At 39.5% G+C, this 14,576-nt stretch overlaps 1 long non-coding RNA gene and 1 pseudogene across 5 annotated transcripts; both read left to right on the top strand.

The window, feature by feature from the left end:
- Positions 1-817: 817 nt before the first annotated feature.
- LOC110013497 (uncharacterized) lies at positions 818-4,931 on the top strand. Of its 4 annotated transcripts, none has more exons than XR_002288632.3 (5): positions 818-923; positions 1,615-1,680; positions 1,991-2,346; positions 3,146-3,238; positions 3,849-4,930. It is a non-coding gene; the product is annotated as an uncharacterized LOC110013497 (long non-coding RNA). The 4 variants fall into 4 exon arrangements; XR_002288634.3 differs by lacking the exon at positions 818-923 and adding an exon at positions 931-1,193 and having other exon boundaries at positions 3,849-4,931; XR_013651084.1 differs by lacking the exon at positions 818-923 and having other exon boundaries at positions 931-1,680; positions 1,991-2,114; positions 2,187-2,346.
- Positions 4,932-12,192: 7,261 nt separating this feature from the next.
- Positions 12,193-13,886, top strand: LOC101159617 (tripartite motif-containing protein 16-like; annotated as a pseudogene). Its single transcript, XR_013651186.1, has one exon. The product of XR_013651186.1 is annotated as a tripartite motif-containing protein 16-like (transcript).
- The last annotated feature ends 690 nt before the right edge of the window (positions 13,887-14,576 follow it).

Here is a 14,576-nt window from a genome sequence, read left to right as displayed (position 1 = left end):
GCGGGGTTCATAGTAGCACCTCACATAAACACCATCCTGCCAGAGCTCAGGCGCATACATTTCTGCTACAGCATTACATTCAGCAGTTATGTGAAAGGAGCTGAATCTTCCGTGAACAGTCTCAATTTTCCTGCATTTAACTTCCCGTCCCATCCCAATAATTCCATTATTAACAGATCTCATGTGCTATGAGGCCTGGCAAACTTGGCGGAAGAGGTTAAGAAAGCCACGAGGCCAAAAAAAAAACAATTCGAACACGTCCGGTGCGGGGCTGGAACCCGCGGCCTCTGTATGCGTTCCTTCAAAACGTGAAAACTTTAACACGTCTGATGGGCGCAGTTCTGTGTCTGTGTGTGGGGGAAGAAAGGAGAGTGACGGCACTGGCTGCTCGCGTCCGTGTGTGTGCTGAAAGCAGCAGCGAGGAGCTATGACAGCGCGCGGCGCAAGCCTGCGTGTTTGTGTGTCTGCTTTAAGCTGGTGTTTTTGCTATCGCATAGGAGGAGAAATACAGAGACAGACTGGCGCAAGCCTGTGTATGTGTATGTGCTGAAAGCAGCAGCATTTTCTAGGGCACATGAAAGGAAGAAAGGAGACGGCATGCGGCGCACTTCTGCACTGTAAACCCGGATTTCATATCTAATTAAACATTTAAAGTATAATGTACTTACATGGCTCAAATCGGTTAAGTTTTGATTGCATTACTAGCAGATGTAAGTATGTTATACTAATTTTTAGACCTAGTTGAGCCAGTGAAAATTTTTAAGTGAAATAGCTTAAAATTCTCAAGTTTTAGTCATGCAATGCATGATGGGAATATGATCGCTGTCACTTTGCCGCCGTATGCATCTGTGCTTTTTGCCGAGAAGACGTCACTTTTTCGCCGCGCACCGGACAGTCCAGTCTGCAAAAACTCGCCACAGACGGTAAGTAACTTTGATTTAGCTAACGTTGCTCCTAAGTCATTCAACTTATTGATTCCGTGTTTGTGTGTTGATACAAGGGGATGCTGGTGAGTAGTGGGAGGACGGTAGCTTATCCAGGTCGGCAGCCATTTTCACCTGCTAGCTAACGTTACAACAAGTTTTTTTTTTTTTTTTTTTCACTTGGTGCGCTGTTTGTGAGAAGTCCAAGTGAATCAGTTTGACGTCGACGGACATTAACATTGTCACCCGTTAAGGTACTCAACTAGCTAAGTAAGTCACTTTTATCACCGGAGGGGCTTTTTATGCGTAACTTTAGAGAAAAAGACGTACTTTTTAAGTTCAACGGACATCACCGTGACCGTAACCACCTGTTTGATGGCTTAACATTAGCTAGCCAAATTGCACTTTTTTTTTTTGCTTGACGCGCTGTTTGTGAACTTGGAAAACTGTCGTTTTAATCAGTTCAACGGGACAATTTTAACCTCTGTAGCGTTTTAGCGGGCGCCGCCCGGCTTTGAACTGCCTCTCTCAGATTAGAGGCGCCGCGGGCGAAAACCACGCACATGATTCATGGCGGCGGGGATGGGAGCGCAACGTTATACCTTTTTTCGTACTGGAGGAGCTTTTGTGAGCAGTGTAAAGCTGTTGTTGTAACCAGTTCAACTAGACATTTTTCCACCTGTAATTTTAGCATCTTGGTGGTGACACGGCCCGATCCACGCTGAGCGAGAGACACGCACTCGGTGGGAAGAAGAGTGTAAGCGACCACATTGCATTGTTTTTTCCTAGTATTAACGTTAAATGTAAATGACTTTGACCATTCATTTTATTATTGTCTTATGCACGACATGTTTTGCATTAGTGATTATTTTACCTCCAAGCACTTAATAGAAAGTGAATTGCAACCGGATTATGACTGAGTATATAGCAATAATGTTACACCCCTAACAATTACATTATATCTTTAATGTTAGCTACTTTGAAAATATAGGTATATTGGTCAATAGACCACTGTAGCTTATATAAGTTCCCTTGTCTCTTATTTTCTTTGTTTTATTGTGTTGCAGGTCATAGGAAGAGATTCCTTTGAAACCAGTATCCTGATATTGGAAGTTGTCCAAAACAAGCCTGCCATCAGCCAGATGTTACATCGATGGCCAGCTCTTTTCACAGAGTGTAATACAAAAAGATGTATGTGTCACTGTAATGTTAAATACAATTTGTCCATAGATTCTTGTTTTTAGCTTCATATGCAATTCATAGTTTGTTTCAGGTTTATTACGAGTTCTCCAGAGTGGTGGGGAAAAGTCTGCAAGATAATTTCTTTGAACTTGACCGTTTCTCTCCGAGGTTGATCGACATCTTTCGGAAGAAGAAAGGCCTTACCGGCCAGCTTTTGGCTGAGCTTTTACGTCAGACAAAGGTGGGTTTGACTACATTAGTCTACTACATCTTTCCTTCTCTGTTCATCTCAATTTGTCTCTTATTTCTCCTCTGCTCTTTATCTTTTTATTTCTGTCTTTTTCATTCTTACCTTCTCATTTCCCTTCCTTAATCGTCTCCTTTTCTCTCTTCATTACCTAATTTTCTTTTTTGTCCTCTCCATTTTCCTCTCCTTTTGTCTTCTTGTACATAATCATTGTGATGAATTTCTGGAATTTATTTGATAAATACCTGTGCAGTGTTTCCCACATAATTAGATTATATTAGTGGTGGTGTTTGGGGATTAAGGCACAACAAAAGGATTAAATATATCATATATTTGTATTGACAAATACACATTTCCACTGCCAACACTTAGTGTCGGATAACTTAAAGACATTGCTATTGCTACACTGCCATGCCATTGCTCCACTTTCTATGACCGCTCTACAGACTTCTTGTTGCAAATTTCACTCACACACACATACACACGCCGACATGGAGGTGGACACACTCACAAACATGGAGATGGAGGTGGACACATTCACACCAAAACAGAACAACCTGGAGGTAGTTACACACAAACTCACACACACACTCAAACTTACTGACACGCTCGCTCACACACACACACACATTCAAAAAGACTCACACACACACTTCACATTCACACACACTCAAACTCAGACACACATAGGCTCACACACACACAGGCCACCACAAATTAATGAATGTATGGGAAACCCTGATGTGAGTATCCTTAGCAAGATATTTCAACTCTTGTGTCCACTATTTTGCAGACCACTGAGCCAACAGACATCAGGTGCCCATGTCTTTGGGGACTGCCTGTCATCTTGGCGGATGATTCTTCTGCCTTCTTCAGAACATGCTCTGTAAGTTAATTTGTTTTTGAAAATGTTGCAGGTGCATGCTCCTTTTGTCTCCTTTTTAGCTGTTAATGAAAACTGCCATTCATTTTCAAAAATTTTTGATCAGCATCAGTGTCTCCATTAAGTCTCTATTTTATGGCAGAGCAAAGATAGTTTACTCACTTTCAGTCCCAGTCCTATTGAAAAAGTTGAAAATTGCTCCCAATAACTAAAGTTGAATGAATCTTTTTACAATTTCCCAATTAGTTTTTTAACTTTACTGGCACCAGTTGGAACTTGTGAAAATGTTTTTGGGTTTAAAACTCAAATGGGGAGTTCTGATTGCACTTGTTAGGTTCTGGTTGCTCCATTGAAAAAAACATTCAGCACTGCTGTGACTCAAAGTCAGTAAACTACATATTTTGGGCAAAGTGTTGCAACCTGTACAGATCTGAATATGCCATTTGATAAAAATTCAATATTGTCCTTTTAATATAAATTACTTCCAGTGTGGTTTATGTTGTACAATGCTGTTCATTATGAACAGTCACATGTTATTTTTTTTTTGCACAAAAGTCATTTTCTAACTGGCATGTTTATGTTCTCTCCTTATCAATGTTTCTTTCAATGATAGGATGTAACTGAGAAGGACTCGTACAGTGAAACTTCAGTGGGAATTCTCTGCCTTGGTTAAGAAAATACCCAGCTCAACCCATCCAGAGTAGGGATCATCTTGGAAGGGTCTGTGGTAATGGATGAACTGTCAAACCTACCTCAGGCCTTCTGTGTCCTTTTTGGACTGATCTATGCCCTACACCTGGACTACCCCAAGTGCATGAAAAACCCTTTCAATTTTATTCAGCAAGTAATGCTCAAACTGGTTAAAAGTGAGCTGGTACCCAAAATTAAAACTTTGAAAAATCAGCTGGAAGCATATATCGGGTCAAAATGGCCCTTCGACTGTTTTAGATTTGTTTGCCACAGTTTGTAATGTTGGACTTTTATGAAAACATGTTTATTGTTGTGTGAAGTTTGGGATACATGTGTTCCGTGGTATTTGCACTGTTTTTTTTTTTTTTTTTTTTGCACAAGATTCCATGACGCAGGCTTTAAAAAAATAATTTCAAATGAGTTGGGTATTTTAGTTACATTGCAGTACCAACTAAAAGCTAAAACATTTCCCAGATAGGAGTGTAAGTTACAATACAGTTTTAATGTGATTTGTTGTAATAATGATGTACACATGCTTGAGGACAATAAGTGTTATGTTGGCATGATGGTGCTTTGTTTTTTGCGATGTTCAGGGCATGAATGACACATTTTGCCACTGTTTCTGGCTTATGATTCAAAGTTGTTAAAGCAGGGACAACAACCCTGTAACTTCTTGCTGTTTTTAAATAAAACAGTTAAAAAAAGACTTGTGTTGCATATTTTTCTTAATTTAAACGTTCTAGTTTAACACATGCAATGAATACAAAAGTTTAGTTACTTCAACTTAAAATAGCAAGTGGAGTTCATGTGACAATGTAATTGATATTACAAGAGATTGTAAGTGAAATCAACTTGGCATTTAGTATTTTAAACTTAAAATAATAATTCCACCCTTTCATGCATTTAAGTTAAATGTACTCAAGTTTTCATAACCCATTACTTAAAAATTTTAAGGCAACCGGTTTCCTCAAATTTTTTAAGTAAATTCAACTTATCCGGGCTTACAGTGTGTGCAGTGTGTCTTTAGCGCTTGTAAGGAGGAAGGGAGACAAGAGCGCGCAAGTGAGCGACCATTCAGTTTGTGTTATTTAGTTAGGGAGAGCAGTAACAAATTAAAAATGCTTCCTCTAGAGAAAAGAGACTGGATGATTTATGAACCCACTATAGAAGCACTGAGGGTCTGAACAGGGCGTTAACGTGCCCGCACCTTAACACCCGGTGCGGCTTTTGTTTGTGTCAAAGACAGAAAAATCCCCGTGACTGAGACCGCGCCCTACCATCCGGTGCGCCCTATGGTCGTGAAAATACGGTTTTTCCACATACACGAAATAACCAGTTCTCTGAAATATTGTTCACAAATCTGTCTAAATCTGTGATAGTGAGCGCTTCTCCTTAGCCAAGACAATCCATCCCACCTCACAGGTGTGCCATATCAAAATGCTGATTAGACAGCATGATTATTGCACAGGTGTGCCTTAGACTGGCCACAAGAAAAGGCCACTCTGAAATCTTCAGTTTTATTGAGGGGGTCAGGGGACTCAGACAACCAGTCAGTATCTGGTGTGCCAGTACCATTTGCCTCATGAAGTGCGACACATCTCCTTCGCATAGAGTTGATCAGGTTGTCTATTGTGGCCTGTGGAATGTTGGTTCACCTTTCTTCAATGGCTGTGCGAAGTTGCTGGATATTGGCAGGAACTGGAACACGCTGTCGTATACGCCGATCAAAAGCATCCGAAACATGCTCAATGGGCTGGGATGTTTTCAGCTTCCAAGAATTGTGTACAGATCCTTGCAACATGGGGCCTTGCATTATCCTGCTGCAACATGAGGTGATGTTGTTGGATGTACGGCACAACAATGGGCCCCAGGATCTCGTCACGGTATCTCTGTGCATTCAAAATGCCATCAATGAAATGCACCTGTGTTCTTCCCCCATAACATACGCCTGCCCATACCATAACCCCACCACCACCATGGGCTACTCGATCCACCACATTGACATCAGAAAACCGCTCATCCACACGACGCCACACACGCTGTCTGCCATCTGCCCTGAACAGTGTAAACCGGGATTCATCCGTGAAGAGAACGCCTCTCCAACGTGCCAGACGCCATCGCATGTGAGCATTTGCCCACTCAAGTTGGTTATGACGACGAACTGGAGTGAGGTCGAGACCTCGATGAGGACGACGAGCATGCAGATGAGCTTCCCTGAGACGGTTTCTGACAGTTTGTGCAGAAATTCTGTGGTTATGTAAACCGATTGTTTCAGCAGCTGTCCAAGTGGCTGCTCTCAGATGATCTTTGAGTTGGACATGCTGGATGTGGAGGTCTTGGGCTGGTGTGGTTACACGTGGTCTGCAGTTGTGAGTCCAGTTGGATGTGCTGCCAAATTCTCAGAAACGCCTTTGGAGACGGTTTATGGTGGAGAAATGGACATTCAATTCCCTAGCAAAAGCTCTGGTGGACATTCCTGCTACAACTGAAGATTTCAGAGTAGTCTAAAGCACACCTTTGCAATAATCATGCTGTCTAATCAGCATGTTGATATGGCATATATGTATATGTATATATGTATATATGTATATATATATATATATGTGTGTATATGTGTATGTGTGTGTATATAAATATATATATGTGTGTGTATATAAATATATATATGTGTGTGTGTGTATATATATATAAAAAACGCCCCTCTCACCCTCTGCGGGTGGTTTCTCCTCCAAGCTCGGGTCTTTTACCAGAGGCCTGGGAGCTTGAGGGTCCTGCGCAGTATCTTAGCTGTTCCTAGCACTGCGCTTTTTTGGACTGAAAGGTCTGAGATATATATATATATATATATATATATATATATATATATATATATATATATATATATATATATATATATATATGTGCATATGTATATGTGTATATATATGTATATGTGTACATATATATATATATATATATATATATATATATATATATATATATATATATATGTATGTGTATATATATATATATATATATATATATATATATATATATGTGCATATGTATATGTGTATATATATGTATATGTGTACATACATATATATATATATATATATATATATATATATATATATATATATATATATATATATATATATATATATACACATACATATATATATATATATATATATATATATATATATATATATATATATATATATATATGTATGTATATATGTATATATATATATATGTATGTATATATGTATATATATATATATGTATGTATATATATATGTATGTATATATATATATATATATATATATATGTATGTATATATGTATATATATATATATATGTATATATATATATATATATATATATATATATATATATATATATATATGTATGTATATATATATATATATATATATATATATATATGTATATATATATATATATATATATATATATATATATGTATGTATATATATATATATATATATATATATATATATATGTATATATATATGTATGTATATATATATATATATATATATATATATATGTATATATATATATATATATATATATATATATATATATATATATATATATATATATATATATATATACACATATATAAATATACATATACGTATATGTGTATATATATATATAAATATACATATACGTATGTGTATATATATATGTATATGTGTATATATGTATCAAGTGGCTGGAATAATATACAGGAACATTTGTGCAGAATATGAACTGGAAACCCCAAGGTCAAAATGGGAAACACCTCCGAAGGTGGTAGAGAATGAGAGGGGCAAAGATCCTGTGGGACTTCCAGATCCAGACTGATAGGATGGTAATGGCGAACCAACCAGACATTGTAGTTGTGGATAAAGAACAGAGGAAAGCCGTTGTGGTGGATGTGGCAGTGCCATGCGATGGGAACATCAGGAAGAAGGAACATGAGAAACTGGAGAAATACCAGGGACTCAGAGAAGAACTGGAGAAAGCATGGAAAGTGAAGGTGACAGTGGTGCCTGTGGTAATTGGAGCACTCGGGGCAGTAACCCCCGAGCTGGAGGAGTGGCTACAACAGATACCTGGAAAGACCTCAGAGCTCTCAGTCCAGAAAAGTGCAGTGTTAGGAACAGCTAAGATACTGCGCAGGACCCTCAAGCTCCCAGGCCTCTGGTAGAGGACCCGAGCTTGGAGGAGAAACCACCCGCGGAGGGTGAGAGGGGCGTTTTTTTTATATAAATATATTGACATATTTATATGTGGAAATATAATGTATATGCATATATATAATATATCTCTGTATATATATATATATATATTTTGTGTATATTTACATATATATATATGTCTAAATACATACCTATATCATATATGCATATATATGTACGAACATTTATGTATATTTTAAATGCAGACATACATATATATTATACATGCATCTATATACAAATATATGTATGTGTATATATATATATGTATATAAATATATAAATATATAGACATGCATATTGATATACATATATTTACATATGTTTATGTAACTATGAGTTCATATACATGTTGATGTAAGTTCTTTGTACATATTTTAAAGCAGTTGTAGCTTTTGACTGTGTTCACCTGCTTTCAATAATTGTCTCAGCTGTTCCTCGTTTTCTCTTCAGTATATAATCAGTTTCAGTTCCTCTGGATTGTTTCTGAGGGATAACCCCTTCCATTTTCTTCTGAACAGCCTTTACTGTCCAGGTCTTAAACACAAAAAGTGTAGGTCTCTGGCCATGTTCTCCAACTTTAGGATTGGGCACCTCAATTAAGGGATATGTTTCTGCCATTTCTGATCATCCTTCAGCTTCTACCAATCCAACCCCCCTACTTTTGTCCCTTTTTCTCATAATGTCATTTTGTTTTTCTGGTTTGTCAGTCAGTTTTACCTAAAAAATCCTGTAAAACACATGGAACTTGCCTAACTACACAGCATTAATATGAACACAATTTGAACTTGTAAATTTCTTTTTTAATTTACATGAATCTTTTGGCATCTTTCTGAGTCCTTCTCATTTGAGCCATGCAAGGAATCCAGTACAAAGACTTTTTTTGAGACAGTGCATGGAGAAACTGTTAAAATAAAACAACATGATCATAAAAAAATACATCTTTAGAAGAATGTAAACAGTGAAAGGTATTGAATTACTATATTAAAGACACGGTCTTGCCTCAAAATTTCAGTGTGCACTTCCTATGTTGAAAAAGCCAACATCTTTGACACCAAGATACAAAACAGGAAACTTCGTCTGACACCACCTCCCTTGTTCCATGTAAAATCACTCCCATGGTGTTGTGATTCATTGATACATTTTTCTATTTGGATCTTGCTCTTTAAGGGTTGGCCCAATGTAGCATTTCATGACCTTCAAAGGAAACATAACAGACACTTTTAAAGTACATGGCTGAAGTAGCATTCAATGAATTATTTAATTGTACTGTAGCAAGACTAAATTCATTTTACATGAAGTCATGCAAAATGATGTGCCGTCTACAAGTGAACTAAATTAAGGTATTTTTCAAAAAACTTCCCTTCCCAACCAAAAGTTCTTTGGGTCTCAAACTCAAAGATTCCCTGTGTCACAAGGTGAAACTCTGTTTTTGCATTGTGTTTCCGATGACCTCGACAACCTACCTGTAAAGTGTAAACATCAAAAATATAAAAATCTTTGCATTAAAATTGTACATTGACTTTTATTAAAGCACTCTATAACTTTGTTCTGCCCCAAGTGTTTTTGCTTTGTTCTTTTAGTCTTGCTTTGGCACATGAAAAGCAAGTGATTGCTTTTCAAATAATTGAAAATTTCAATTTCTTTTTAAAAGAAAAAAATTCATATCTTAAATTTCCTCTTGGATTAATAAAGTGTAATTGAATTTAATTGAACACTTTCAGGCTTTAATTCACTCACCCCAGGATTTTCTCATGATTTTCACGAGTATCTCATGGATACTGGCATGATCCCATTGCATCTTGGTTTGAATACAGCTGGTCTGTTTTAACTCGACTTCAACCATCTTTCTACATGGCAATTTGTGTCTCTCGTTTTTCACATCCTCTTCTTTCTTGCAATGGCGAACATACCTCTGTAAATTTTCCAGCATCAAACCACTATAGAATTGGGAAAATCCTCAAGTAGTTTTAAACGGAACATTCTCAAGACTGCATCTGTCACACCCAACAATGGGAAACTGGACCCAATCGGAAGACCCATGGGTCCTGGTCCTCTCGGCCTTCAGGCAATAGGTCTCCAGGAGCCGCATGTAACACATCCATGGGTACATGAACTCTGTCTTCATCTGCCTTCCAGCAGAACGCTCCGAAATGCAGCATGTCCCTCTCTGCTGGATGCAAGTATGGCTGCTCCGTAATGTTACGGCGGTGAATGAGGGAAGCACCCTGGCGTGGAGAGAGGGAGGCAGAAGGTTTCAGGAACAGACGTCTTTAACAACTAAACAAACTACAAACCAAAACCACTGCTGAGCAGGCTAGAAAAACTTGGAACTTGAGACTAGAGGGCTGCATTGGGATTGGGTACCGCCGGGTCCCACGGGACCCAACACAAATCTCACAGCAGTGAGCAGTTTGAATTTTAATGCGGGCAGGAATGGGCGGGTAAAAATAAACGCGGGATATGGAGGTTGCCTTGTGACGTGATGGAGAAGATGTCAATATGATTGAAAAATTATGTGGAAAACCCACAAACGAGGTATTTACAGTAGTAGCCCCCAAGGCCACAGACAGGGACCGGTTCACACAGAAAAAATAAAATAACTTGCATTACTTCAGTTTTATTTATTTCGGAATCTGAAAGATGTTTTATTTTGAAAACTTGCATGATTCTCTGTTACATCTATGTTACTCTTAACGGAGGCCAAGGTGCTCTTCTCGGTCACGTGATAGGATAACGCTAAAATAAAACTCAGGAGCTGGCAAAATGAATAAAAAAACAAGATCTTTGGAAAGTTTCCCAGCCAGGAGACAGAAGCCTTCGACTTCCAAAAAAATAGCTACATTTTGACCGTATCAGGAGTCCTACTTAAAATATGGATCTATCCCAACGTGAGATTCCCTTGCACCATTCAGCATTGTGGTGAGTCGGATTTTCCATGCATTTATTTTGAAGGCATGTTTAAATGTTATCGTAGCGACCAGAGTGTTGCGGGCAGAGAGGACATTGCTCATGTCATAATTCGTGTTTATTCTTATGTTTGGAAAATACCACCATTTTCGGTCATATTATTTTGTTGTAGTGTAGTGTCTGTTACGTGCACGTTGGGTCTGCTGTCGGAGTTCTGCAGGCTCCAGCCAGGAGTTACTCTTGGAGATGGCAGCGCAGAGAATTATGGAAATCAATCCCCTTTGCCTGCTTTGGTCAAAATAGGGTTGAGCACGGATGTTTCTTTTTGCCTACGGGTCCTTTTCAACTGGCAGTTATGTTGTTTCATCCCTAGTTATTTCTTCCTGTTTACTTCTTTTTAGCACCATGAGTTCAGGAAGGGAGAGGATGAAACCTGTGCAATGTACAATGTTTAGCGTGTCAAAATAAAGGTGCAGAGTGTCTTATCGCGTGTCTCTACCTCTGTTGTAGCGTTGCTGCTGCGTGTGTCCGCCACATCTAACATACAGGTCCGTGAGAATTTTGCCGGACATCAAACCAGTCTGTGGCGCAATAAAGGTTAGGGACCGCTGATTTACAGCGCAGAAGCTAAGAGCAAGGAAAGTATGACGTTTGGATAATCTTAATTGTTTTTATTTTGCATGCAGGCCGGGGAAACGAAATAATATCAAAACAAATACGTGTTTGTTTTTTTCCTGCGGGACGGGAGAAGACGCAATCAATGAGTGTCTATTATTGTGCGGGAATAAATTCTCAGTTTTGTGGGAGCGGGCGGGAGTGTAACGCATACGGGCGGTAATGGTCAGAAATTTGGCGGGCGGGAGAGGGAAGAAGAAAACAGTCTAATCTAATCTGAACCACCTGCACATTTCTGAGACACAGAGCGTTTGACAAATATGGTTCTTTGGTTTATATCCTGATCCAACAGCCATCTTCTCTAAAGTTCTCTTCCTTTTCTGCAGCTCTTCCTCTGTCATGATGGGCGTAACTAACCAGCAGGACGAGAAGAAAGAAGCTGATTGGCTGAACTCACAGTGAAACCATCTGATTAAGGATTTAAGGTTTCTGAGGAAGTGAAACTCTCACAGTCTGTGTGTCTGAGAGGAGAAATGCCGCAGAAAGGAGTGGATCTGGATGAAAGCTTCTGCTGTTCCATCTGTCTGGATCCGCTGAAGGATCCGGTGACTATTCCCTATGGACACAGCTACTGCATGAAGTGTCTTCAAGGATTGTGGGATGCAGAGGAGAAAGTCCACAGCTGTCCTCAGTGCAGGAAGACCTTCACACCGAGGCCTGTTCTGGGGAAAAATGTCATGTTAGCAGCTTTAGTGGAGCAGCTGAAGAAGACCGGACTCCAAGCTGCTCCTGCTGGTCTCTGCTATGCTGGACCTGAAGATGTGGTCTGTGACGTCTGCACTGAAAGAAAACTGAAAGCCATCAAGTCCTGCTTGAGCTGTCTGGCCTCTTACTGTGAGGAACACCTTCAGCCTCATTTGAAAGCAGCTGCATTGAAGAAACACAAGCTGGTGGAACCCTCCAAGAACCTGCAGGAGAACATCTGCTCCCGTCATGATGAGGTGATGAAGATGTTCTGTCGCACTGATCAGAAGAGCATCTGTTATCTCTGCTCTGTGGATGAACATAGAGGCCACGACACAGTCTCAGCTGCAGCAGAAAGGACTGAGAAGCAGAGAGAGCTGGAGGAGAGTCGGCAACAAATCCAGCAGAGAATCCAGGACAGAGAGAAAGAGGTGAAGCTGCTTCAACAGGAGGTGGAGGCCATCAATCACTCTGCTGATCAAAGCGTGGAGGACAGTGAGAAGATCTTCACTGAGATGATCCGTCTCCTCCAGAAAAGAAGCCGTGATGTGGAGCAGCAGATCAGATCCCAGCAGCAAACTGAAGTGAGGCGAGTCAAAGGTCTTCAGGAGGAGCTGGAGCAGGACATGGCTGAGCTGAAGAGGAGAGACGCTGAGCTGAAGCAGCTCTGCCTCACAGAGGATCACAGCCACTTTCTGCTCAACTACCCCTCACTGCCACCACTCAGTGAGTCCACCCCCTCAGCCAGCATCCATGTCCGTCCTCTGACATACTTTGAGGATGTGACAGCAGCTGTGTCAGAGCTCAGAGACAAACTGCAGGACATTCTGAGAGAGGAATGGACAAACATCTCACTGACAGTCTCTCATGTTTTACTGTCAGAACCAGAACCAAAGAGCAGAGCTGACTTTTTCAGATATTCACGTCAAATCACACTGGATCCAAACAAAGCATTAGAAAACTGTTACTGTCAGAGGAGAATAGAAAGGTGACAGCGATGGAAAAACCTCAGTCTGATTCTGATCATCCAGACAGATTTACTGATTATGATCAGGTTCTGAGTAGAGAGAGTCTGACTGGACGTTGTTACTGGGAGGTGGAGTGGAGAGGAGACTTTGTTAGAGTAGCAGTCGCATACAAGAACATCAGCAGATCTAGAGATGCAAGTAGATTTGGTTATAATGATAAATCTTGGGCATTAGTTTGTTCTCCAAACAGGTTCTCATTTTTCCACAACAGCATAGAAACCTCCATCTCAGCTCCTGTTCCCTCCAGAGTAGGAGTGTACCTGGATCACAGAGCAGGTGTTCTGTCCTTCTACAGCGTCTCTGAAAGCAGGAATCTCCTCCACAGAGTCCAGACCACTTTCACTCAGCCGCTCCATGCTGGACTGTGGGTGGGTCGTGGGTGTACGCATGATTTTGTTGGAGCCACAGCAGAGTTGTGTAAAGTGAAATAATTCCTGAAAGACGTGAAATGTTTGTTTTCAGTGATTTCTCTGCTTTGGATCATTTAGAACTAAACGTTTGAACTGTTCATATTCTGTGGAAAAATGTTTGTAGTCAGAAATAAAGAGAAATGAAAATCTCTAGAATGTGGATTGGAGACATTTTTGAACATGAATGTCAAACTTTTGGGAGTCAAATCTGTTTTCTTTTGGTTTCTTTGAATTCAAATTTCACACGCATGTTTTTGTGTTGTTTTCATGGGAACTGAATGAAGCTGCAACACAAATGGAATCAGTGAGGTCACCATCCCAGACTTTCTCTGGTTTGTTCTCCACACGACGAGAAGAAGCAGAAGATTGTGTTTCTGGAAAGAACATTTACAACTTTTTCTTTCTGCTTCATTTGACAACTTTGGACTGAAGATTTGTCTTTTCATGTCTCTGTTCTTCAGAGAAAAGTTGTTTCTGATCATGTGACAATAAAAAACCTCCTGATTCTTGTCTTCATTCCAAAGTTTGAGTGAAATGTGATGAAGAAAAGTGGGAATAATATGAGGGAAGAACTGAAGCAGTTTTCCTGGAACTCCAGAAATGACAGAGTTCATGGACTGGGGGCGTAACAAAGGTTTTACAGAAAAAGTGAAGTTACAGTTTTACAGAATAAAAGAGAGGGGGGGAAAAGTTATTCATTCTCCGGACCTA

The sequence above is a fragment of the Oryzias latipes genome, chromosome 18 (assembly GCF_053564925.1).
Source record: "Oryzias latipes strain Hd-rR chromosome 18, Olatipes_Hd-rR_3.1".
Classification (NCBI taxonomy): Eukaryota; Metazoa; Chordata; class Actinopteri; order Beloniformes; family Adrianichthyidae; genus Oryzias; species Oryzias latipes.
The sequence above is the reverse complement of the archived record's forward strand: the minus strand, read 5'-3'. Positions and strand labels throughout refer to the sequence as shown.